This window comes from Dermacentor andersoni, chromosome 5, assembly GCF_023375885.2.
Source record: "Dermacentor andersoni chromosome 5, qqDerAnde1_hic_scaffold, whole genome shotgun sequence".
NCBI classification, from domain to species: domain Eukaryota; kingdom Metazoa; phylum Arthropoda; class Arachnida; order Ixodida; family Ixodidae; genus Dermacentor; species Dermacentor andersoni.
In genome coordinates, this window is record NC_092818.1 from 33,401,928 (window position 1) to 33,425,359 (window position 23,432).

Here is a 23,432-nt window from a genome sequence, read left to right on the forward strand (position 1 = left end):
GAGCTGCATGGATTTTATTCGCCTACCGCCTCAATCTGTGACACACGTCCACTTGTTGTCCTCACCGGCTGTACCTGACGGTAATTACGTGGTTGCTACAATTCCGGCAGTTATACATACACATGGTGTTGCCGTGCCGCACACTGTGCTGACAATTACTGACAACCGCACCTGCCTTCCCCTTGTCAATTTTGCGCTAGCCGCGCAAGTTCTACCTCAGGGGATTTCGTTGGCAATAGGTAGCGCTTTGCAGGATGATGAGATCGAGCCATTCACAGTGGAAGATCGTTACAGCTCAGCCCATACCGTGACGTCATCGCACGGTACTGACGTCGGCATTGAGAAGGTGGTTTCCTCTGACCTTACACCTGCTCAACCTGAAGCTCTTTGCCGCGTTCTTGAAGGCTATCGCGACATTTTTGTCTTCGACAATCGACCCTTAGGTCAAACGTCCATCGTGACCCATACCAGTTGATCTCGGTAGCTGTGTGAAAGGTGGGCTCGGTAGCTGTGTGAAAGCACAGTCTACTAATACATTCATCTTTACCATGCAGACACTCACCGTCGTCGCCAGCACGCTCCTGGTGGCTCTCCTGCCTGCCTACGCCGTACCTGCACCGAATCTCGCCCCCAACTACTTCGAAGGTGGCCGTCACAACTGGCGCCATCCACTGACCACTCTGCACGTAACTGTCCCACCACCAGATGTCGCAATCTTCGATCCAGCCTGGCCAATCGCAACGAAACAACACGTCAACCTCAGCCGCTATAAGAGAGTGCCACCCATCTGCGCCGCTCTGTGGGCTCGGTAGCTGTGTGAAAGCACAGTCTACTAATCCATTCATCTTTACCATGCAGGTTGGTAACTCGCAGGTACTGTGTTGTAAAAAATCAAGCAATTACTTCTTAGTACAGCTGCCGAGCCCGCAGTGCTGCGTTGTTATTATTGTCGAATATTCGCAATTGATCTGTTCTTTAATACTTTTGGCAGGGGATATTGAAACTAACCCGGGACCCACGCTAGATTCTGTGCTCGCTGAACTAAGAATTGTGTCCGCAGGCCAAACCAAACTAATCTCCGAACTTCAGACTGGTAAAGATCACCTGCTATCTACGGACGTAACATTGACTGACATATGCAAGCGTTTCACTGATCTTGAAGCACATTACAGTCGGCTCTCAAGCATGCGCACTGAATTAGATGATCTCAAAACTTTAAGCGCTAAAATAACCCGCCAGTATCATGACCTTGAATCCCGTATAGACGACAGCGAAAACCACTCGCACCGAAACAATCTCATATTTTTATGGCGTTCATGATCCCAATCCTAAAGAATCCTTCACTGATTCTGAAGCAATAGTCATTCGTCACATAAGTGAAAACTTCAACTAACCACCGATCCTTCACATATAGAACGCGCACACCGCCTTGGACGCCATTCACCTGATCGCGTCCGGCCTTTGATCGAAAAATTTAATTCATTTAAAGTGAAACAGTCAATTTTATCGGAAGGAAAGAAATTCAAAGACACAAATTACAGCGTTGGTGAAGATTTCTCACCCTCAGTCCGGCATGCCTGAAAGCATCTAGTAACCTTTGCCAAAACAAAATCTACAGCATTTAAGTTGAGCTTCAAAACATTGTTCATCGGTTCAAAACGTTACGTATTTGATGTATCCTCCCAGACAGTAAACGAACTAACGTAGCAATCACCACGATGTCAATTATCCTTAAGCACACCCCAATCAGCACCGCAAACTACCCGCTATGAGCACTCCTCCTCCCTTTCTGCCATCGCGGTCCTTGCGGAATACTTGAAAATTTGGCAAGTCAACCAGGATCTCGTGATCAGTGACGTCACTATTAAGCCATGTTTCTGTTTCTTTCCTTCCGATAAAATTGACTGTTTGACTTTAAATGAATTAAATTTTACAATCAAAGGCTGGACGCGATCAGGTGAATGGCGTCCAAGGCGGTGTGCGCGTTCTATATGTGAAGGATCGGTGGTTAGTTGAAGTTTTCACTTATGTGACGAATGACTATTGCTTCAGAATCAGTGAAGTATTCTTTAGGATTGGGATCATGAACGCCATAAAAATATGAGATTGTTTCGGTGCGAGTGGTTTTCGCTGTCGTCTATACGGGATTCAAGGTCATGATACTGGCGGGTTATTTTAGCGCTTAAAGTTTTGAGGTCATCTAATTCAGTGCGCATGCTTGAGAGCCGACTGTAATGTGCTTCAAGATCAGTCAAACGCTTGCATCTTTCCGCAATTTTTACGAATATTCGCAGCTTTACTTCAAAACGTGAACTCGTCTCTAATCTTGTTTCATCCTCCAGCAGCAACTTACTCGTATTAACAGAAACATGGCTTAATAGTGACGTCACTGATCACGAGATCCTGGTTGACTTGCCAAATTTTCAAGTATTCCGCAAAGACCGCGATGGCAGAAAGGGAGGAGGAGTGCTCATAGCGGTTAGCCAGGAACTACCATCCACATTGATTAATCTTTCATCCGATCTCGAGACAGTATGGATAACATGTCAAGCTACACCCCAATCCGTTTTACTAGGCGTGTGCTGCAGACCCCCGCAAAGAAACCCTGAATTCCCTGGCAAACTTAATTCCGTACTAAGTGAACTTTTAACCAAGCACCCTAATACAGATATAATCTTGTTGGGTGACCTTAACTTTCCAAACATTGATTGCCCTAACCTAACTGTTGACGGAGGATGCCACAGCGAGGCAAAAGAGTTTATAAATGTTTGCCTTAATTTTAACCTTACTCAAATCGTATCCAAACCAACCCGTGTAACCCAAGATTGTGAAAGCATTTTAGACTTAATACTAACCAGTATCCCTGAAACCATAAAATCAATCTCATACTTGCCAGAAATAAGTGACCACAAAGTAGTTCAAGCCGACTTTCTAATTACTCCACTAAAATGACAAACCACCAAAAAGACCATACGACTCTACGACAAGGGAAATTACACCGCTATGAATAACGAACTACATCAATTTCTTCCAATATTCCAAGAAAATTTTCATTGTCGCTCAGGGCATGAAAACTCGCTATTTAAGGATAACATAGATATATTAGTCGACAAATTCATCCCTTAATTTAGTTTCCATGCCTGCTCTCAAAAACCATGGTTTACTAAAACACTCAAAAGACTAGAAAACAACATAAACGCCTCTTCCGCTCCGCCAAGCTGCGGGATAATGAAAACGCCTGGCTGAAATATTATACAGCTGAAAAAACATATCTCACGGCAATTCGCAACGCTAAGCAATATTTTTTTCACGCCGACTTGCCGAAAATGCTGGCTTCCAACCCCAAAAAATTCTGGCAGATTATAAACCCAAGCCACGCATCCACTGTCGCTCTTACGAAAGAATCAGGTGAAGTGGCTACTGACTTTGAATGTGCTAATATGTTTAACGCCGCCTTTTCATCCGTATTTAATAAAGAAACCGACATGCCACCCCCTGTACACTCCAATATCTTCGGAACTGTTATGCCACCAATTTTCTTTGTCGCATCTGGAATTTCTGCCATAATCGACAAACCTAAACTATCTACATCAGCCGGGATCGATAACATTAACTCAAAATTTCCAAGGAGCACTCAAAACATTTGTGCATCATTTTTGTGTTTACTGTACTCACAGTCACTTTCCACGGGCCAGCTTCCTGCTGATTGGAAACACGGAAAGGTCATTCCAGTCTTCAAGTCAAGTATCAGAGAATCACCGCTAAACTACCGACCCATTTTTTAACCAGTGTCCCGTGCAAAATCATGGAGCATGTCATTTACACACATATGGACTTTCTCGATTCGAATAATTTCTTCAATCCTGCACAGCATGGCTTTCGCAGGGGTTTTTCGTGCGAAACACAACTGGCCATGTTTGCGCACGACTTATATGCACACTTAGACTGCAATTTTCAGACTGACGCCATTTTTCTGGACTTCGGGAAAGCGTTGGACAAAGTACCCCATAAACGCCTTCTACTCAAACTTTCACTGTTGAATCTTCACCCCGACATCATAAATTGGATCCGTGAATTTTTAGATAACCACTCTCAGGCTGTTTTTGTCAACAATGTTACCTCTGCTTCCCTTCCAGTAACATCAGGCGTTCCGCAAGGGTCCGTCCTTGGCCCGCTTTTATTCCTTATGTACATTAACAGCCTACCAACTCATGTATCTTGTAATATCCGAATGTTTGCCCATGACTGTGTTATTTATCGCACTGTTGCCAACGCCTCTGATCAATTAACCCTTCAAAGTTATCTTAACCATGTAAAGCGATGGTGCGATGATTAACTCATGGAATTTAACCCTCACAAATGCAAAACCTTATCTTTCAACCGCCGCCGCTTTCCACTTGTTTTTTCTTATGCGATTAGCAGCGTTCCTGTCGAAGCTGTTCAATCGTTTAAGTATCTGGGAGTCACTTTTTGCCATGACATTTCTTGGGCTTTGCACGTCACTAACGTCATATCAACTGCAAATAAAACACTTGGATTTTTGCGACGTCATCCACATAATGCACCTAAGAACGTAAAATTGCTAGCTTATAAAACTCTCGTGCGAACAAAATTGGAATATGCTTCACCAATTTGGAACCCGCGACAAGCTTATATTCAAGACGCCCTTGAGTCACTTCAAAACCATGCCACTAGATTCATTCATCGTTCGTATTCTTATGATGCGAGTGTGTCATCACTAAAATTAGTCTAAATTACCCCTTCTCTCATGTCGCCGCCGTATCGCCAGCCTTTCTTTATTCTATAAACTTTTTCATAGCTCGATGGGCATCCCGCCTTACATTGTTCCACCAACACGCATATCTAACCGCACTGGTTACCCTCTTCAAGTCGCGCGCCAACGTGCACGCACCGTTACCTTATCTACGTCATTTTTTCCTCATACAGCTGCTGACTGGAATTGCCTTCCGGGCGACACCGCTGCCATCCCTTGTCCATCTACCTTCATAGAAAGCGTCACCAATCACCTTTCACCATAGATTAACACATGGTTTCTCTTTATTTCTGTGTAACCTACCCCTATGTACCCCGTTACGGGGTCTTTAAGGAATAAAAATGAAATGAAATGAAATCGCATAAACACTGGCGAGGCGAACCCTATTCACCGACGTCCATATCGTGTTTCTGCGTCCGAACAAGCTGTTATCCAACAGGAAGTCAAAAAGACGCTTGCGAAGGACATTATCGAGCCTTCCTGTAGTCCCTGGGCTTCTGCCCTCGTACTTGTCAAAAAGAAGGATGGAACGCGGCGTATTTGTGTAGATTATCGCCACCTGAACAGCATCACAAGAAAGGACGTGTACCCTTTGCCACGTATTGATGACGCTCTAGACTGCGTGTACAGTGCCACCTATTTTTCTTCTATCGATTTACGGTCCGGCTACTGGCAGATATCCGTCGACGACATGGACCGAGGGAAGGCTGCATTTATTACCCCTGACGGCCTCTATCAGTTCAAGGTAATGCCTTTCGGTCTCTGTAACAGGCCCGCCACCTTCGAACGAATGGTGGACTCTTTGCTTCAGGGTTCAAGTGGTCCACCTGTTTGTGCTATCTAGACGGCGTCATCGTTTATTCGCTCACATTTGACACGCATCTAGACCGTCTTTCAGCGATTCTTGACGTCTTTCGCCGCGCCGGTCTCCAGTTGAACTCGTCAAAGTGTCACTTCGCTAGCCGCCAAGTCACCGTCCTTGGACACCTCGTGGACGCCAGAGGTGTGCGACCTGATCCGGACAAAATTCGCGCCGTTACGAACTTTCCTCTTCCGAAGTCCACCAAGGACGTTCGTAGTTTCATAGGGCTGTGCTCATATTTCCGACGCTTTGTGAAGGATTTTGCGACTATCGCACGTCCCCTTACCGACCTCTTGAAGAAAGACGCCCCATTTTCTTGGGGACCTGACCATGCCGCATCTTTTTCGCAGCTCACTGCTCTCCTCACCACGCCTCCAATTCTGGCCCACTTTGACCCGTCTGCCTCGACGGATGTTCGCACTGATGCCAGTGGTCACGGCATAGGAGCAGTGTTAGCCAACGCCAGCGTGGACATGACCGCGTTATAGCCTATGCCAGCCGACTTCTATCACTCACTGAGCGCAATTATTCAATCACAGAACGCGATTGCCTCGCTCTTGTGTGGGCTGTTGCGAAGTTTATTCCATACTTGTACGGACGCCCCTTCTGTGTCATCACTGATCACTACGTGCTCTGCTGGCTATGCTCACTCAAGGACCCTACGGGACGACTCGCTCGCTGGGCATTACGCCTGTAAGAATATACCTTGTCCGTGGTATATAAGACGGGACGCTTGCACCAGGATGCCAATTGTTGTCCCGCTGCCCCGTCGACGAACCGGCTGATGCAGACGCCATTGCTTGCGTTTTCTCTGTCTCCCAGTTGCTTGAAATCGGCAACGAGCAACGCAGCGATCCTTCATTACGAGCCCTCATCGACCATCTGGAGTCAACGCCTGGCGACGCCTCTCCCGGGATGTTTCTCCTTAATGGGGCGACATTATACCGCCGCAATCTCAATCCACACGGCCTCGACCTTCTGCTCATATTTCCATCCCACCTGCGTTCGACTGTCCTCCAACAACTTCACGACGCCCCCTTGGCTGTACACTTGGGCGTCTCGTGCACATACGACCGTGTACGCCGTCGATTCTTTTGGCCCGGTCTCGCCCGCTCCGTGCGGCGCTACGTTGCCGCTTGTGAGCCCTGTCAGCGCCGGAAGAAGCCCTCCACACCTCCAGCTGGATGTCTCCAGCCGATCGACATCCCACCGGAACCCCTTTTCCGTGTTGGTCTAGACCTTCTTGGACCGTTTCCTCTCTCGGGCTCCGGAAATAAATGGGTCGCCGTCGCTACTGATTATGCGACGCGGTACGCAATCACCAGAGCCATTCCGACAAGATGTGCTACTGACGTTGCTGACTTTCTGCTCTATGACATCATTAATTGCATGGTGCTCCGCGCGAAATACTCACTGACCGTGGCCGTAGCTTTCTGTCGGCAGTCGTCGAGGACATCCTCCGCTCCTGCTCGACAAAGCACAATTTCAGCACGTCCTACCACACACAAACCAACGGCCTCACGGAGCGCCTCATCCGGACCATCACCGACATGCTTTCAAAGTAGATTGCGACCGACCACCACGACTGGGATCTTCACTTACGGTATTTGACGTTCGCGTATAATTCATCGCGTCACGACACCGCCGGCTATTCACCATTCGATCTCCTATATGGCCGAGAACCCGCGTTGCCCTTGGACACTTTGTTGCCCTTGGCCACACGTTCAACCACTCAATACGCCCGCGACGCGATCGCACATGCCGACCACGTGCGCCAGCTCGCCCGCACCCGTCTCGAGGCCTCACAGGAGCATCAGAGACGAATCTATGATTGCCACCATCGCGACGTGCACTTTCCTCCGGGGTTCTCTTGTGCTTCTCTGGTCACCCATTCGACGTGTGGTCCTTTCAGAAAAGCTGCTGTCGCACTACACTGGCCCATACCATGTGGTGCGACAAGTGACCGATGTCACGTATGAAGTCATCCCCGCCGACCTGTCAGCGTCATCGTCGGCTGCAAGTGACATCGTTCACGTGGCGAGACTAAAGCGATACCAGACACCTTTCACCGCGGATGTGTAGATTAAGCACAGGGACGGTGCTTCTGCGGCCGGGGGTGATGCTACGGAACAGCCGCCACAGTGAGGCTGCACTGAGGAGAAAGAAGACGATGTGGCCGCGCTTGATATAGCGTCGTCATTTTGGCCTTCCGTTAGCTTCCCTTCCCTGTAAATAAAATGTATATAGTGTTGGGCTCCAGCTACACGTAAGAATATTATCAACACGCGGATTTTCTTCCAGTGGAAAATAGCGCGGCACCGGGATTTGAACCACGGTCCTCTTGCACGCGAGGCGGAAGTTCTGCCTCTACGCCACCGCTTCCGTAGACGTTGCGTCTACAGGTTCATAAATTCCTTGCCACGCCATCCACAAGCTCAGGGCTGTGTAAAACGAAATAACATGGCCGTATGCAGCGTGTCACGATGCAGCGTTCGTCCTCCCTCTTCGGCATACACGTGCCAGGTGCCCAGTTTTCCCGCACGTAAAGCATTCTGCTTGAGAGAACTAGCACTGCGAGGGGGAGTAGGCCCCACGACAGCGACCGCAGGTACTGCCGTTTGTCGCCAACTCGTTGACCACGGCTTCCGCCGATGGTGAGCCAGTCGCACGGGTAATCTCGCCGGCGTCCTTGGCGGCAGCTTTCATTGCGAGCGCTGCCTTCACGGCATCGCCCAGCAAGGGGTCGAGACGCTCCAGGAGTCGCGTCTGCATGGCGGGGTTGTTGATGCAGCAGACGAAACGGTCCTGCAGAGAGAGTCCAGTTGTTCCCCGAAAACGCACGCACTCGCTAACCCTCGTAGCACCTCAACGAACTGCCCGAAGGTCTCTCCTTTGCGGCGGCGGCTCCGGTAGTTGAAGCGGAAACGCTCCATTACTGTGGACGGTGCTGGGTTGAAATGCGAGCGCAGTATGCCGAGCTGCTCACCTAGCGTTTTAACGTGCGGCGTGGCTGGATTCAGGAGGGCGAGCAAGAGGCTGAAGACGCGGGTCCCGCAGCTGGCAAGGAAAATGTACCGCTGTTTGGCCTCGGGCGTGTCGTTTGCCCGGAAGAACACGTGGACTTGCTCCTCGTGAATTTGCCAGGCGGACCCATCTCCCTCGAACGGCTCGAGCATTCCGTACAGCGGCATGGCGGCCGCAACGGTGGGCGGTGTTTCGCCGCTCGCGGCGGCGTAGGACGATCCGTGGGTACTCGTCGCCAGTGTCACGATCCACCCGGGTTCGTGAACCAGGGAGGGCTCGAGGCACCCTCCGTTAGACGGACACTCCGCAGCATGGTTGTGCTGAACGATGGCTGACCGACGAGCAGCTGTGCTTGTCACTGTTTATTGCTGCGCGGTGACCAATGTTGCCTGCCGAACTTGGCAGGCCACCAAACCTGGCGGCGAATGAACATTATGCCTATAGGGGCGTCGCATGCTTGCTACACCCCTTACCCCCAGTTTGTTTGTTAACTTAAAGAAACAAACGTCCATGTCCAGAGCAGAAGGCTACGCCATCTTCCCATCCAAGTCGACGGTGCTTGCTACCGAGGGGAGTAACGCTCCGGTGGCCTCCGCCGTCGAGTGCTCCGCCGGGGCACCGGTGTTTATGGGTCGGGTGTGGCAACGCCGTGTGCTGCCTAAGCCAGCCTCGCTCCATCCGGGGGATCCGTAGTGGTCGGCCTTGTGAGTGGTGTGGGCGTCGACACCGGTACAACGGGTGCCACACCAGTGGCTACGGTTGCCGCCTCCGAGGTGGGTGGTGGGTGGTGCTGGCCAGGTCCCGAGGCGAGGCCTGGCAGGGTCGGCGTGCCTGTGCCACATGGTCCAGCCTGGCATGCGCATGAGCAGCGATGAGGCGCTGGCAGGAGACACCGCCTGTCGGGCAGACCATGGTGGGCTAGTACGGAAGTTTCTGGCGAAAACTGGAGTTCCCGACTCAGACAAAGGCCCGGGACGGCACCCTTGGTCAGCAGCCCGCTTCTGCTTCAGCTGCTTCAAGAGCACTGTGGATCGGAGTTCCGGATGCAGTATGTCCAAGGGTGTCTTGACTATCCAGCCCAGCAGGAGCTCACAGGGGCACGGCCAGTGACACCGTGGGGCGTGGTTTGGTACTGAAATCCAACACTGAAGCTTGTCTTTTATGGTTTGCACCACCCGCTCGGCTGCACCATTTGAGGCAGGATGGTACGGCTGAACCATCATCCGGCGGATTCCGTTCATCGTCAGCCAGGCCAGGTATTCTTTGCTGGCGAAAGCAGGATCATTGTCGGACACGATGACATCCAGCAACCCCTGGGCGGCGAAGACCTGTCGTAGCGCGGCAATGATCGCTCCTGCTGATGGAGTGGTGACAGGTAGAACCTCCACCCACTTTGAAAAGCCGTCCACCGCCACCAGGAAGTAATGGCGTTTGAAGGGTCCCCTAAAATGGACATGTACGCGGGACCAGGGTCCCTGTAGGAGCGGCCAGGGGGTGATTTCCACATTACGCGAGGCCCGCTGATGCTCCTGGCACATTTGGCAGCTTTAAACCAAGTGAGCGATGTCCTGGTCCAGGCCAGGCCACCAAACACAGAACCGGGCCACCATTTTGGTCTTTTCTACGCCAGGATGACCCGCATGCAGCAACCGAAGGACCCTGGACCGGAGACTTTGTGGGATCACCACCCTAGAACCCCACAGTAGGGAGCCCTGCTGCAAGCTCAGCTCTGCAGCCTTGTGGCTATAGGCCTGCTGCACCAATTCCTCTCCACGGGACACCACCTCGACCACCTGAGACAGGAATGGGTCCCGGTTGGTCGCTTGAGATACCGCAGATCTGGAGAGCACCTCCTGGTACGCATGAGCACCTCCTGTCAGCTGTGTCAGCCAAGACAATGGAGTTATCAAGACAGGGGTTAATCTTGCGCCAATACTTTCGAACATTAGAATTCAGAAGTTGGGGTAAGGTATTCGACATGAAGTTATCTTTAGCTTCTTTTAATGCTGCAATGTAAGTATCAGATGCAGATTTATAGGCCGTCCAGCGTGAGTTTGAGGATGGTAATTTGGCCAGGTGATACAGACGTTTCTTTGGATTAGAAAGCCGTTTGATGTGGGAGTTATACCGTGGTGTTCGAGGATTAGACTTGAAAATACGAACAGGGATGTATTCTGCAATTAATTTGTTTACTTTTGTGGAAAACATGTCCCAGTTAGGTTGAATAGAACGTTCATCAAAGTTAGTCAGAAATGTATTAGTGAAATACGCTAATTCATTGTTGATTGCCTCTAAATTAGTTCTAGCATAATCACGAATTGTTTTCCGTATTTTGCTGGTTTTTGGAACGTGCGCATCAATAGAAAAGAAAGCAGCGAGTGCTCGCTTATACCTAGTAAATAAGAAATGCTAAAAACAAGGTCAGGTCAAGTTGTAAGGATTAGATCAAGGGTGTTGGCTGAGACAGGCATGATTCTAGTAGCTTGAGTGGTTAACTGGGATAATGATAACGTAGAGCATAGCTCTTAAGAATCGTGAGCGTGAGAGGAAAATGGTGACATAGCAGCTAGTCTGTGTTCCACATTATGTTATGAAAGTTAAAGTCACCGAGTAAAAATATGGGAGATCAAGGAAAACATGAGAAAATATCAATACTGTCATGAAGTTCTTCCGGGACAAAAGAATCAGCGTATGTGGGAGGACGGTAACGAATGCCAATGACTATATTTTGATGGTCAATGATTAAAGACACCCAGATGATTTCTAGGTTAGTGTTGACGTCAATGCGCGATGATAAAAAATATTTAGAGACAGCGACGAGCACAACGCCACCACAGCGCGCATCCCTGTCACAACGATAAATACAGAAACGGTATGTATCTTGGAAGATTACCGCATCTTGAACGTTATCATGCAGCCAAGTCTCGCTCAGTGCTATGATATGAGCAGAAAGTGTGTCTATTGCGGTTGATAAGGAGTTATATTTGTTTAGTACGCTTCTTGCATTAGTAAAAACGACAGTTACACGAGAACAGCTTGAGTGCCTATCACCTCTCGCGCTTTCCTAGCTTGAAGTGCCGGGGTTAGTGCAGCAACAGCAGGCCTTCCACGTAGCTCGATTTCTTCTACCTTTTCGGAGGCAGGATTATACATGAAGCATTTTTTGTTTAAAACATTTTCTTGTAACGCAGCTGGGACGAGGACGATTGTGGTTGGCTACGAGCAAATTCCTTGTTTCTTTGTCGCTACGCGGTTTCCGGGTGAAAAGTCCTGACTGATGGATATGTTATTTGCTTTAAATTGCTCACGCAGTGATAACACCTTTTCTTTAATTTTAAATTTAGAAAACTTAGCAATAATGGGACGCGGTTTGGCAGGAGGGATTGAACCTAATCGGTGAGCACGCTGGATGCAATCGACAGAAAATGAGGGAAGTACTGAAATAATTGCATCTGTTAACTTCTTTTCAGTGTCATTCCAAGATTCTTTGGAATCGAGAAGGCCATAGAAAATTAGGTTGTCGCGACGGGACCGGTCTTCCATTTCGTCAAATTGTGACTGAAATTTCTATTTGTGCGTGGATTTGTATTTGGGCTCGGACTTCTTCAGTAAGGCAAGACATTTTTTTTTACCGGTTTTGAGCCTGTTTAGCCTGTTGTTTCCAAAGTGTCCAAGCGATATTGAAATGCCACAAGTTTGGCTTCAATGCTTTCTTGTAGGTTTTTATTGCTTTAATATCTGCGGCTAGCTCTGCGTGAGTTTTACTTGACTGCAATGAACGCGCATGAATTTTCTCTAGAAACTGGAACATAATGGGCATTTGCTGTTTGTGATAATCAGGCAAGCTTTCCATGTCGAGAAGCGATACGGAGCGGGTGGTTGGACCAGGATTAAGCTCAACGTCTCCCGCGCGGATCAATAAGCAAAACAGAGAAAAGCGTTCAGATAAATTATCCAGTAATTCAAGTTTCCGCTTTCCGGTGGACAGTGGGCAGGGCAGCAGCAAAAGAGACCAGTTGTAACTTGTATAGGATTTAGTTGGCAAGTAGGAACTAACCTGCGCAAGCAGGCAGGACGGGTTCAGCATGGTATTCGGTGCGCTGCTGCCGGTCCCACTGGCCACCTTCGATAGCCGTCCGTGCAGTCATATGGTCCACAGCGAAGGTCACGAGTGTCGGAGGGCATCTGAAAGTCTCGATGGTATGGCAGTGGTCACCAGGATGAGATAGAGGCCAGATCAGATCACTGTTGTTGTTGGCATGCCATTCACCCGGTGCAGGTGAACGCGATGGAGCTTGCGTTGACAGGCAGACAGCAAAAACCTGCGCAAGGAGGCAGGACGGGTTCAGCATGGTATTCGGTTCGCTGCTGCCGGGCCCACCCAATTGTAGGGAGTTAGGAGCGACCTCGTTCGGTAAGAAGTTGACGAGGACCACCGGGTGAACAACGGTGTCGTGCAATAAGAAGCTGACCACGTCTGTTGGAAGGGCTTTGGTGATCGCGAACCAAGTTGTTTAATCAGTTGCGACGCCAATCCAGTTGATGCCTGAGTCGATTGTCATGAGGTCTACACGAACGCGATAGAAGGGTTCCGTCAGAACGTCAAGAGGTTGGAGTCAACCAGCAGTGAGCACAGATGGCTTCTTCCGGCGCTGACATAACTCACAAGACGCGACGTAGCGGCGGACTGATCGATATATACCAGGCCAAAAGATTGGACGCCGTATATGGTCGTATGTACGGATTCCCCGATAAACCACCTACAAAGTCGGTAGATTGAGCAGCTTGCACAGAACAGTGGCGCGAAGTTGTTGGCGATTGACAAGCGGCATCCCAGATCCAATAGGGTAGATGTTGCGCCAATATAAAGTGCCGTCCTGGGGCAGGGACAAGCGAAGAGATGGGCCACATGACTCACATTTGAGGTTGTCTATGATACTACGTGTGCTTAGATCTCGGCGCTGTTCGGTAGCGAGGTCAGTAACGTAGGTAGTAAAATTACAGTAGCAGAAGCATCGGTCGCAGGAACATTAGGAGGATTGACTGGGTGGTGGTAAAAAGTGGTCCTTTATGAAAGGGAACACGCGAGCGCGTGGCCCGTGCTCTGCGGAGGCTGCTTAGAGCGGCAGCAACAGGCAGCAAAGGGAAGCATGTCTGCTTCTCGCGTCATCTGTTTGAGGTCAGAATAACCAGCCATGGCCGATAGGCAAGCACCAGCTAGAATAAGCTGCAACCCCCCTCCTCGCATGACTGTTGCGCAAACAGCGGGGTCTGCAGAGCAACGTCTGCTGCTGGCAAACCGCGTTGGATACGCAAGCGCAATGTAAACGTGGAAGCGCCAACATACGCCCGGTAGTTAGTACGCGCTGCTGGCATACCTATATGAATGTGTAAGCACTATAGGGCTTCTCCCCTAGAAACTTTGTCCGTCCGCCCGTCTATCTGTCCGTTTTTCTGCCTTTAACGAGTGACGCGATGCACTGCATGCATAGGTACACATGAGGTCCTATCGAGGTGTACATGAGAATGCCTTATGACTGCATATGTATCATGAGACATGATTTTGACTATATATAGCGAGTACTGAGAGGTATACGTTTAAGTAAGGTTAATAAAAACTGATAAGATTACTTACAATAAAAATCGTTAAGTGTAACGGCAACTATCAGAGGATTTTTAGGGATTCTCAGGCGCACTAGAGTCAATTTATGTTCGACTAATCACAAGTTACAAAGGCTAAATCAACGGAGCCTAAATAAGAAGTAGGGTGTTTTGAGATTAGTTAGACCTAGTTAAGTAATGTTTATTAATAATTACGAATATAAACGCCTTATAACCTAAAATAAGGCTCATTAATTATGCTATTACGCAAATGCCGTCACATAGAAGTAACTAAGCCTGAATAATAAATAAAATAAATACATTTATTTACCTGAGCTTAAGTTTCACTTCAGCGCACTTCTTTTCTAAACCGCTCCAAGTCTGGTGAGCTTTATTCATGCTATGGGGGGGGAGTAGGTAGCCAGGGCTCCATACTGCAACAAAGTACGCAGACACTCTACCGCAGTTGTCAAAGTGTGCATAAACCTACGCCCAAATTTAAGTTGGCCCATCCCCAAATTTAAACTTGGCCCACTACGCAATTTATGTTGGCCCACCCCCAAAATTTCAAGTGGGCCCACCCTCAAATTTTAACCTGGACCACCCCGAAGTTTATATTGTCCCACACCCAAATTTAAGTTGGCCCACACCCAGATTTCTAGTTTGCCCACCCTGAGATTTCACGTTGGCCGACGCCCAAATTTAGGTTGCCCCACCTCCAAATTTCTCCAAATTTCAAGTTGGCCCGCCCCCACATTTTAGGTTGGCGCATCTCTAAAATATAAATTGCACCACTCTCAAATTTACGTTGGCCTACACCCAAATTTCCATTTATCCCAGCACTACTATAGGCTTCCCCATGGATTCTCTGTGGACCGTATGTATCTCATTGGTTATCCGACCTAATCATTCTTTTTAAATTTTTCCTTATTGCTTATAAAGGTACCAGTCACCTACATTTGCATTATTATAATGATTAACTGTCGTAACTTCAAATATTGCCCATTTTTGCGCAGATATAAGGCATTACACTTTTCGCCTGGGGGAAACATCTTGCTTCGGTACTCGCCAAAAAATGCTTACGCATTAAAATACGCTGGCAGTGCCTACTAGCTAGCGGCATATGTTGGTCCTTCAACGTTTCCAATGAGCTAATGTACCGAGTGTGGTTTGCTAGCAGTATACGCTGCGTTGCAGGCCCCGCCTGTAGCACATCCACCTGGCGTGGAAGGCAGTCAAAAGCCACCTGCCTATCTGCCGTGCCTGTTTATTCTGGCCACCAAGAGATGGCGCTACAAGTGGATGTGCTTCCCTTTGCTGCCTGTTGCTGGCGCTCTAAGCAGCCTCCGCAGAGCATAGGCCACGCGCTCGACTCTGCCCATTCAAAAAGAACCACCCTGTACAAGCAGTCGCCAGCTTGGTGTAAACGGTGGGACTTGTAATCAACTGTGTACGAGCATTCCTGTAGGCGTAGCGCCCAGCGACATAGGTGATCGGTACGGTCTTTGAGGGACAAAAGCAAGCAGAGCGGATGCTCGTCTGCGGTAACTGCAAAAGGCCGGCCACATAGGTATTTCGCCAGTGCCTAGAGAAGTTCAAGGCACTCACGTTCATTAATGGAATAATTCAGCTCAGCCAGAGGTAGCAGACGGCGGGCGTAGGCAATGACGCGGTCATGGCCTCGCTGACGTCGTCGAAAAATGGCACCAATTCCATTATCACTGGCATCAATGCGGACTTCTGTTGGAGCAGACTGCTCAAAGCTTACCAGTACAGGAGAGAGATAAGCTGTTCAAGTCCCGTAGAAAATAGAACGACTGGCTTCAAAAGAGCATAGGGCGCGTGGCTTCCGCAAAATTGTGCAAGAAACACCGGAAGTACGAGCGCGGGCCCACGAAGCTGCGGAAATCTTTAGCACAAGTTGGCACGGTAAACATCTGTACGGCCCGAACATTTCCTTGGTCTGGGCGCACAGCAGGTTAATAAACAAGATGACCAAAGATAGTAATTTAGCAGCATCCGAATTGACATTTGAACTGACAGGGCAGAAACGTGGAGGCTTACGAAAAGGGTACTACATAAATTGAGGACGATGCAACGAGCTATAGAAAGAAGAATGATAGGTGTAACATTAAGCGATAAGAAAAGAGCAGACTGGGTGAGGGAACAAACGCGAGTTAATGACATCTTACTTGAAATCAAGAAAAAGAAATGGGCATGGGCAGGACATGTAATGAGGAGGGAAGATAAGCGATGGTCATTAATGGTTACGGACTGGATTCCAAGGGAAGGGAAGCGTAGCAGGGGGCGGCAGTAAGTTAGGTGGGCGGATGAGACTAGGAAGTTTGCAGGGACAACATGGCTACATGTAGTACATGTTTGGGGTAATTGGAGAAGTATGGGAGAGGCCTTTGCCCTGCAATGATGATGATGACGATTAACTGACATTTAAGCAAGATAAGTTGGAAGCCATCATAGCGAAAGGCAGACAGAACGAACGGGAGGCGCTTCAGGTACGTGGTACATGTAGGAGCAAAAGCGATGACGCCATCTAAGTAGCGAATGTAGATAGACAACTTGAGGTAATGCAGGAGTGCGTTCAGCATGCGCTCAACACTAGGTGGAGCATTACATAAGGCGAAAGACATCCATTTCAACTGGCATAGGCCATCGGGTATTATAAAGGTGGTTTTCTGGCAGTCCATGTCGTCGGCGTAAATCTACCAGTAACCAGAATGAATATTGATGGAAGAAAAGTTCTTCGCACCGTGGAGGCAGTCGAGGGTGTCATCAATGCGTCGTAGAAGATAAACGTCTTTCATGGTGATCTTGTGAAGGTGATGGTAATCTACGCAGAAGTGCCAACTGCTCCCTTCATTATTAACTAAAATGACAAGAGACGCCAAAGGACTGGATGATGGTTAAACAATTCCTGGAGAGAGCATCTTTTTTACCTCCGTTTGAGTGACTTGTCGTTCGTGTTAGAACACACGGTATAGCCGCCTGTGAATAGGGTGTGAGTCATCGGTGTCAATATTGTGGGTCGTGAGAGAGTTCTGGCTTGAAGAGCGGCGCGGGTCAAAAATGTAGCTGAGCGCGGAGAGCAGGTGGCATAAATGGATGGCGTGGTGAGGGGAAAGTTCGGCAGCAATCATGTTTGTGAGCTGAGAAAGGACAGCCAGGAAAGAAGATGAATAGTCAACAGAAGACACTATATTAGCAGTCAAGGCAGAAATTTGGCAACCTTGGGAAGAAGACAGCGCACCTGAGTCTATGCCTTGCGGTAGAACGTGGTCATTGATTCCGAAGTTCACGAGATGAAAGCTGATAGACTGGTTGGTGATACTGACGACGGTGTGTGGAAGAGCAACGTGGCTGGCAAGGAGGACGTCCGCGAGAGCACATGCAACACAATCACTGTTAGTGACAGGTGTAGCTGAATAAAGCAGGACTCTGGTAAGGGCTTGTGGGACGACTGTAAGGTGCTCGGGGAAGCAGAGCCTGCTGTGAACTTCCTCAGGTGGGTCAGAACAAAGTAAATCAAGCTGAACAATTCCGACTGGGCACTAGATAAGGGCGGAGTGAGCGGATAAGAGAACAAGGCCTAGAAAAATGTCATGGGGACACTATTGAATAACAGTAAACAAAACAGATGTTCGGAGGCCACAGACACCAACGCGAGCGGCACACATTCCTATTGTGGCTAGTGTTCTCACGTTAGCAACTGGAACACAGGACGCCGTAGGTGTCAGGACATTAGTGAGCCATCTCCAAAGCTGGTCACTCATCACAGGTATGGACGTGAGTGTACAAAGTAGAGCAGTGACAGGGATGCCATCTATGTCACATCAAATACATACCTCTCTGTCTGTAAGATCAGTAGAGCAATTGCATTCTCGGTCGTTCTAGAAGCCTAGAAGGTTCTCCGTCAGTTTCCATTAGAGTGCCAGTGCATGGGGACAGTGACCGGCAACTAGTTGGTGAGCGAGACAGTGGTTGTCGTGGTGAGGATGAACGACTCTGCGGTGTACATGAGGTCGCCTGAGTACAGTCTTTTGACTCTGTGGAAACCTGCGGTGGCAGACGAGTACCTGGAGAGTGCTGGCAAGGTGTAAACGCAGACTTATATTGGCATGACGTCCAGTTAGTGTGGCAGTGATGGAAAATGTGGCCAACGCCACGGCAGTTGAAACAAACCAACCGTTCATTGGATGACCACCATTCGCTGGGTTGCGAAAAGGCCAACAGCAGTACTGTCCTCGCGAAAAAGGGGTCATAATAAAATGTAGACGTCCGATCAGTTGACGGAATAGGTAGCCGGAATTCCAAAGTTTGTCAACTCGTCGCGCGCGACAGACTGCACAATGGACAGCGTCGGTCGAGAAGCATTCGAAACTGTCTGGAATCTAACCATTTCCGGCGAAAGATACGCACGAGGCTCTCAGACGTTGGCGGCTGATGTGCAGAGTGAAGTTCCTTGCACGACGATGTGGCAGCCGTATTTCGCAATCGGATCAACTGGTGTGCGGTGCGACGACTTTTTGCTTCTTCAAAACGTCGACATTCATTAATGACGTCGGATATGGCGGAAAAAAATGTGATACACGAGAAGATTAAAAGCGTCGTCTTGTATGCCCTTCATCAAGTGTTCACTTTGTCTTCTGACATGCTCTCGTCAGCTTTGCGGCAAAGGACGAGAACACCCTGTATGTATGTCACATATGATTCATTCAACGTTTGGACGCGTGACCCAAGTTCCTTTTACACATGTCGCTGACGGTCACCAGGTTTCCCAAACAACTCGTGGAGCTTTTGATTACATTGCGCCCAGCTCGTCCGTTCTCCTTTGTGGATTGGAAACCAAATCCATGCCATTCATTTCTGGTAGAAAGTTATGTTAGCAGCCTAACAGCTTGGTGCCACATTTTATGGGCACTGAAGCGCTTGTGCATTTCGGAGCCACGCAATAACATCAAGATTGTCGGTCCAGGAAGACGGCCCTGTTTCCCGGGACTGCGACAAGATTACTGTTGGCGTTGTGATAGCGGTTGCTTTCTGTCGGCATGGTGGCTGCCATCGCAGCGGCTCTACCGGTTGTGTTGTAAGTGGCCAGCCTACCTCCGTTTAGAGGCTCTGTCGTGCACAGCATTATACAGCACCTCTAGAAAATATGTTGCGGACCAAACAAGCAAGACGGGAAATGCATTTACATTTACAGTATGTACAGTAATTTATAGTATTGACAAAGACAAATCTAGAGCAGGCTGGCCACTGACGCGTCTTCTTCAGCCACAAGCTCATGCTTATCTTCCTCAGCGTTGTCAAGAGCAGTGTAACAATATATTTGTTGGTACGGTATCTTTCTAAAACAGCCTGGGAATGAACAAGAAATAAAGGGCGAAGGTAGTGACGATAATCAGAAGGACGCCTGGTTGGCTCAAGATGACTGAATGCTTAATTCTCGAATCCTATATGGTTAGAATTAATAATTTACTAGATAGTACTGCCCTAGGAACCAGAAACTTTCAAAGCGCTGCGCTTGCAGACGTCTTACAGATATCATGTTTTCTCGTTTTAGTCTTAATATAAAGCTGAAACATCATCGAGATAATTAGTGGGCAGTGGAGCAGCATTTGGGGCAGTATGATTGATATGGATCATTTCTTCGCCCCTCAGGTGTTGCAGATCTTGGCAATTGTTTCACCATTAGCGCCCCTGCATACGTCCCGTCGAGAGCACACGTGCTGAAACCTTCCGGCCACCTTCGCACAGTTGGCTGCTGGACAGGAAGCTCGTGGCTTCTGGGACGACAACACCGGAAGAAGCACCGATGCCCGGCTTCTTCATAAGCAACGTGCGAATGGTGTACCATTTCAGTGGGCAATGGAGCAGCGCTTGCGGCAGTATGCATCAGTTCTTGCACGCGAGATGGAGTGACAATCGCTCCCTATTGCTGCTCCCCTGCCCACTTGTTTTGTTCTACGGCGTGTGTGACCGCATTATGTGAGTCTATTGTTACAATGTGGCGATGTCGAGGAAAATGCAGGGCCTTCAAAACCTCAAAAATTAAGCCGCGATGTTGTTGCTTCGAATAATGCTAATGAGCTTCAGTCCGAGGAAATTAGTACTGTTTTACAAATGCTAAAAGACATCCAAAGAACAACAGGTGAGCTTTCCAAAAGCCAGACTGAGTTAAAAAAGGACGTGAAGGACGTAAAAACAAGCCAACAGACTATTGAAAGAAAATCGGAAACGTTTTACAATGTCTCTAGTGATGTGGTCAAAGTTCAACAGTCTGCGGAAAGCTTGAAAAAACAGCAGGTCGCCTGTATAGCTCGTCTAGGTGATCTGGAGGACAGGACAAGGCGTAACAATATAATTTTTATGGGATACCTAACTCCCGTGAATCATTGCCGCGGACCGAAAAGAAAACAATCGCTGCCTTGTCGTCTGCGGTGGAAAGTGATCGGCCACCGCACTCAGTTGAACGCGCGCATTGTATAGGGAGGAGCCACCCCGTCATAATGAAATTAACGAACTTTATGGTCAAGGAAACCATACTTTCCTCGCGCAGCAAGTTGAAAGCTACCAACGTTTCTGTGTCCGAGGACTTCTCGCCTCCTACAACGCACACAAGGAAAAAGATAATCTAATTTGGTAAGTGCCCGCCCAATTCCCCCTTGTTTCAGCTAAGATTTAATAAGCTTTATATTAGTTGCCAATCCTTCTTCTAATACCCAACAAATGAAGCGTCAAGCAACTTAGGCGCGCACTCCCTAATGGCGCAGCCACGGCTGTCAGTTTAGGCAGTCCCTTTGCTACGTAGGAACACGCGAGGTGTAGCGGCGTTGCTTCGACAGCACATGTCCCAGTGCTTCTTGGTAACGTAAGAAGTGTGTTAAACAAGCGCGAAGCACTTAACTCTCTCGTGGACAACCGCGGTGCCGGTATTATCGCTCTAACTGAAACGTGGTTGCATCCTCAGGTATACGACTGTGTAATTTTAGACATATCCCGCTTTCATATCTTCCGTTGTGATCGTGTGGCTGGCCATGGCGGAGGCGTACTGCTTGCCATTTCTAAATACTTGCCTTGTCATCACATTACCTTTCACAGCAACCTAGAAATAGTGTGCGCCTGCGTTAACCTAGGCCGCCGAAAATTTATTTTCGCTGTTTGTTATCACCCTCCCTCTTACACGCCTTCTCTCACTGCCGATCTTCATGACGCACCATACACACGTCTTGTGCTGCATCCAAACGCGCCCGTTATATAAATGGGGTACTTCCCGAATTTAATTTGAAGCGCTGATCCACCTGCTTGTTATCCATATTCTTCAAAGTGTAATGAATTTAATGATCTTTGTTCTTTATTTTCTTTAACTCAACTAGTATCTGGACCTACAAAAATTTCAGAGGATACTACGAAAATTACCTATATACTGTTATATTACTTATATTATACTCTCATTCTTACCTTATTACGGATGTTTCATGTCTACCTTGTGTAAGCGACCATCTAGTTCTTTCATTTAACGTTACGTCTCCTCTGTTAAAGCTAGTTGTGAAAAAAAAGTTAATATATGACTACGATTAGGCAAATTTTAATTATATAAATTGGAGCTAACTTCTTTTACCTGTTTTTAACTAACTTCGATGGTCGCACAGCTGACAATAACTGGATCATATTCCGAAACAAAGCACATGAATTAACCGATAAGTTTATTCCGTCGCGTATTATATCGTCTAATTCTAAGGCTCCTTGGTTTAATTCCCACCTAAAGTGGCTTTACAATTGGAAAAAGCGCCTGTACCGCCTTGCAAAAGAAAGTACTTTGGCATCTAAGTGGGACGCTTACAAGAATACGAATGAAGCTTACATAGCAGCGAAAAGCTCGCTAAATGTATACTTGAAAAACACACTTAGCCTACAATACTCACAAAGGTTCCAAAAAAGATTTCGTGCACCATAAATCCTTCCAAAGATGATACAAATACCTCAGCTGATTCTAGTGGATCAAAAATACCCGACGTTGAATATCCCTGAATCCTGAACTCCGTATCCTGCAGTAATTTTGTTCTATGTCCTGATCCCGTTTTTCCTACCCTGGATAGCTACAATTACCCGGCTATGGATTTTATTATCATTGAGCCTCTAGGGGTAGAATATGTATTTAAAAATCTAAAGGTGTCGTCAAGCCCTGGTCCAGTCCTGGTTACCCCATAGTTTTTGAAGGACACTTCAGTTTACTCATCTTTAATACATTCAAAAATATTCCAACAATCTTTGGAGACCCATCAGCTCCCTGCAGGCTGGAGAATTTCGAGGGTGGTTCACTTCACAAGTCCGGCAACAAATGCTCAGCTCATAACTACCGCCCCATTTCCCTCACTAGCATTCCTTGTGAAGTATTCGAACATATGTTGTTCTCTCATTTAGTTAAGCACTTAGACGATAACTTACTCTTCCCACGCGGACAGCATAGTTTCCGCCATAGTTTTTACTCTGAAACACAACTGCTTTCGTTCACTCACGATCTTCATCTTATTCCTGATAAAGCTTCATGCGCAGACTGTGTTTTCTTCGACTTTGCAAACGATTTCGACAAGATTTGTCACAAGCTACTCATTTTTAGGCTGAATAACCTAAATCTTGATCCTCATCTGTTTGAATGGGCACATCACTTCTTACTCGATCACAGTTCGTTGCATCTAATAATCACTTTTCTCTATTTAGCCATGTTGATTCTGGTATTCCTGAAGGATCACTGTTGGGCCCTTCCCTTTTTTTAATTTACGTTAATGACTTACCCAATGAAATTTCTTCAGACACCGCTGATACTAATATTCTGCAAAACGACACTAACGCTGTCTGTAACTGGTATGACTTATGGTTAATGAAACAAAACCCATCTAAGTGCAAAGCCACACGTTTGACCCGCCGTGAACTTCCTCTTCCGACCTATTACCTCAACAATACTGCCATGGAAGCGGTTACATCTTACAGATATCTAGGTGTCCATTTAACCTCTACTGTTTCCTACTCTTTACACACCGACAGCGTTATCAATAAAATTAATCGCATCTAAGGTTATATCTGTTGAAACTTCTCTTTGGCTCCGTCATCATTAAAGTTAATTAGTACGAGACGTTGATTAGAAGTAAAATGGAA